At 41.4% G+C, this 4,341-nt stretch overlaps 1 pseudogene; it reads right to left on the bottom strand.

Moving 5' to 3' along the window:
• Positions 1 to 234: 234 nt before the first annotated feature.
• Positions 235 to 4,054, bottom strand: LOC125524830 (annotated as a pseudogene).
• Between the last annotated feature and the right edge of the window lie 287 nt (positions 4,055 to 4,341).

Here is a 4,341-nt window from a genome sequence, read left to right as displayed (position 1 = left end):
TTTTTCTAGTCCCTACACAAAAAGAGTCCCTGGAAACAAACACCCCCGTAAAATAGACAAATGTATATAATCTGATCTTTGGTCATAGAATGGGGATGGCAGAAACTTCTGTTACCTAAGCTCTGTCCCAATACCCATTGATCTCAATAAAAACGATTGTACCTTATACAGGAGATTATGATGTGCAACACGCATAAACTTAAAGTTATAGGCATTCACAGCACACGAACAGAGTGAGGTAAAAGCAATGTGGCAGTTTCAATAACTTTCTGCAACAACGTTCATCTGTTGATGTCGATGTCCCAATAACTTTCTCAGTTCCAGCCAAGCTGGAGCAAACTACGGCATAAAGGGAGCGACCTTAGCTAAGGTAGGACACATACAGTAAGATGATACAGCAAAATAACACATTTCAAGTCTGACGTTTGAACATCACTTATAGAGCATTTTCATTTTCCTTTCTTTCTGGAGAGCATCACTGGTTTAGTTTTCTCTTTTTGGAGAGCATCACTGATACTTGTAGAGCTAGTGTCACTGGTATGTGAGTTACAGGATTGGCTTCTCCATGAGGGACCGGCATGTAGTTGTGCACGGGATCCTCGTGAACCGGAGGTGGCACTGAAAATAAGAGCATGCCATCAGATAAATAACAAATCATGTGTATCAAATTATCAGATGGTTGCACAGACACAAAGAGTGAATAGAACGCCATTAATCACTTGAGCCAGAAGAGAAGACAAGCAAGCTAATCACATCAAGACGTCGTCTGTTGCGCAAGGGTCATTGTATGTAAGTATACTAATAGATGGAAACAGCAGACATCATGAACCACCAATGAACCCCACACAGTGATTCTAAATTTCCAACAGCTGCTCTAAGATCCCTAAATCGCTAGCTAGTTGCAAGAACTTAATCTAGGAGTGGTGCTATAATCAACACGGGTACTAGAAGTCACCAACCTGGCTGTCTGTGTTATGCAACTATATATAGGCAGCATGCATTAACAGAACTCTCATATAGTTCATATTCATGTAAAGGGGATATAACCCATCAGCCACTAGTGCGTGCAATGGTCTACGTTATGTTATCAGGTTTGTCATCCAATTTACAGAAATTTAAAAACAATAAAGTAGAATCCAATTTATGACATCTCAACCTGTTATGATCATTTAAAATATGAGTAGCATGTGTGAAACTTCGCTTACATGAATGCCCTACTATCCTGTACACCCCAGCTGACCACTTGTCCTACCACTTAAATAGTTCCATTAAGTACGACAATATTAAAGTACACAAACTTGTAACGCATTTTCAGTTGACAAGGCAATCTGAAAACCATTTTATCACTGATACAAATTTCAAGCAATAGTGGCTATTGTTCAAACAGAAGAGAAAGGCTTGTCCAACCAGCAATTCATTTAGCATGCCAGTTAAAGTAACCGTGATAAAAATTGTGCATAAATACCTTCAGTTGGTTCAATAAGCTCTGACTGACGAGGGCAATTTGGAGGTTTAGGTACCTTGAACGAAAACTGAGATAAATGTAAATCGGCAGCATAGTCTGGGTTGTCTTCAAGATACCTATCAAAGTATAACATATGAAGAATAAGATAAACATCTAGACAGAGTGAACCACATGAAGAAGATCACAACTTTACATAGTATACACATGTATTCTGTGTTGTTTCGAACGTTCAAATTGCAAGAACAGATGAGATTTCTGAAAATAAGCCCCAACAAAGCTAAGCCTGAATGCTGGTTGTGTGATCATTGAGCCATTGAGGTAGTGAAAGTACAATAATAACACTTTGTAACAATTATGACAATAATAGTGGATACCAGTCAGATGCGGTTATCAACATGCTAGATGAATGAAAAACTGCATATGAGCATTATAATATGCTTAAGAAAGTAACTATATTGAAGAGAAGTTGACCAAACAAAAGTTAGCTTACCTTTCGACCTCTTTCTTGGATCTTATTTTTATGCCTGCGGGAGAGATATAGTACCTGAAAGGATGTATAAGTGTCACGAAATAGTCATACAATGCATACACGGAAAGGCAAGCACATCCTTTTATATAGGTGTGTAAGGTGTGTAACCACAGGAATGAATGTTTAACCATTGATCAAATATGAACAGCATTAAGTTCCTAAACCATAAATGAGCATTCTGAGCTCTCAAGAGTTACGACCCAGGGATGTTAGAAAACAACTGCAACATCATTTTCTCAGAAATAAATACAAAAAGCTAGAAAACAAATTAACTACGATGTTGTGCAAAACAAGTAATACTCACACATCAGCGAATCTCATGCTCTGTTCATTCCTTAGAGTATATATTCCTTTCCCACCCAAGAGGGGTCTGAGGGATGCATGGGATATCAATTGCCCATGCCATGCCATTATCCTCAGATATATCAGTTGGATCATGGCATGTAACTTGTGGCTTCCACCCATGGACATATTTGCAAGAAAAAGGAACTTGTATAATATTCTCTCGGATTTGCTCATATTTCAGTTTGGATGGTAGAACTCTCCATTTCTGGCAAGTACTACATTGTACAGAATATGTACTGATAATGAATTTTCTTTTTTTAGACAGCACAGGTAAGTTGTTTTCTCCCTGGACATTCTTGTAAGGAACAATTTGATATGATGCACTTCCAGAGGAGTTTTCAGTGTCACTGTCATCCCATTGGTCCACAACCTTGTCAGCTAACATATCTTGGCTCTTGATATGAGATAATGAACTCTCATCAGGGTTGGGCACAGGATTAGCCGGCCTGGACCCCATTGTTTTTAGTTCCCTGTTGGAGGTAATTGCAAAAGTTTCAGACTGGGAAAGGCAAAATGCTTGATAGAGAAACAAAAGAAACGTGAACGTAAGATTAAAACAGAAGGGATACACCACCATGAACATGAAAAGAGGGTGAGGACAAAGGCTACTTATAGTAAATCTTTGATTTCTCAGGCTAGATATCAAGATATCGCTGGCATTAGAGCAGTATGGTTCTCCCATAAATCAGGTTCACTATGGTATGCCATAAATCTATTAACATTTTGAACAGCTTAATTAGGTAACTAGGGCTTACGTAATGTTTTAGATCCCTAGGCTAGATTCAAAGATTCTGTTACTAACTCATCACTAGTTGGGGCATCACCAATCCAGTTCACAAAAGTAAGGACATAACTCGCAAATATATACTCCCTCCGTCCGAAAATACTTGTCATTGAGATGGATGTATCTAGATGTATTTTAGTTTTAGATACATCCATTTTCATCCATTTTGATGACAAGTATTTCCGGACGGAGGGAGTATTTAACAGCTTGAGCAAACATAACGCTCCAGAACCCTAGGCTAGACACTGACCGAGATGCAATCAGCATTAGAAACATAACCTAATGTAGCAATAGTAAATCGAATGTACCGATTGCAATTGCAGATATCCCTAAAATAAATCTACTATTCCACATGTAAAATTGCTGAATCTACCACGTGTAAAATCTCTGAAAACGAACGCCTTAGCGATATGTTCTCCCAAAGCCCTAGCATGGTAATCTATCTAAACCTAAATTATTTTGAAGGAACTATGTAATCATGCATTCATGAGCAAAAGGAGAGTCGGGGTGGAAGGCGAGGTATACATACACGAAGCGCCTCCAATGGCGGCTTCTTGGTGGCCAGATTGGCTCGTCGGGATCCTCGGCCTTCTCCGCGGGCGGTTTAGACGCACGGAGGAGCGCCGCCTCGCGGAGTCGGCGGGCTTCGCAGGAGGCGGCCAGCCTCCGGAAGCACCCGGCGCTGAGAGGATCGCGGCGCGAGGAGATGCTCGGCGGCGGTCGGGGCGGGGAAGGGGAGCCGGGCGCCCCACTCTCCGCCTCATCGTCCGCCTGGGTGGCGGCGGCGGCGCCGTCCCACTGCGCGTCGGGGCTCGTGCCGACGGACTCAGTGGTAAGCGAATTGAAGGAGGGGTCGGCTCCAAGGCTCTCTTCCTCGTGTCCCTGCGTTTGCTTCTGGGGACTGGTTGTCACGGGTTCAGTGGGGTCAGAAACGAAGGGATCCATTCCTGACGATGGTGGGCCGCTACCTGTAGGGGAGAGAGGAGGGTTTCGTGGGAGGCGAGAGAGAAGAGTGGGTGAGAATGGGGTTTCTGTTTTGAATCTTAACTCTTTTTTATATTGTTTTGTAATTTGAACACGTCTAGATGTGAACGCGGATAATTTTGATATATTTGGAAATCAATAAAGGGTATCCATGATTTATAGTATTGTATAAAAAACTGCTTGACATCATAGCAAAAAATTAAAAACATACTTAAATAATGGAGACACATGGCA

This window comes from Triticum urartu, chromosome 7 (genome assembly GCF_003073215.2).
Source record: "Triticum urartu cultivar G1812 chromosome 7, Tu2.1, whole genome shotgun sequence".
Lineage (NCBI taxonomy): Eukaryota > Viridiplantae > Streptophyta > Magnoliopsida > Poales > Poaceae > Triticum > Triticum urartu.
Note: the sequence above shows the minus strand (reverse complement) of the source record. Positions and strands in the feature narration are given on the sequence as shown.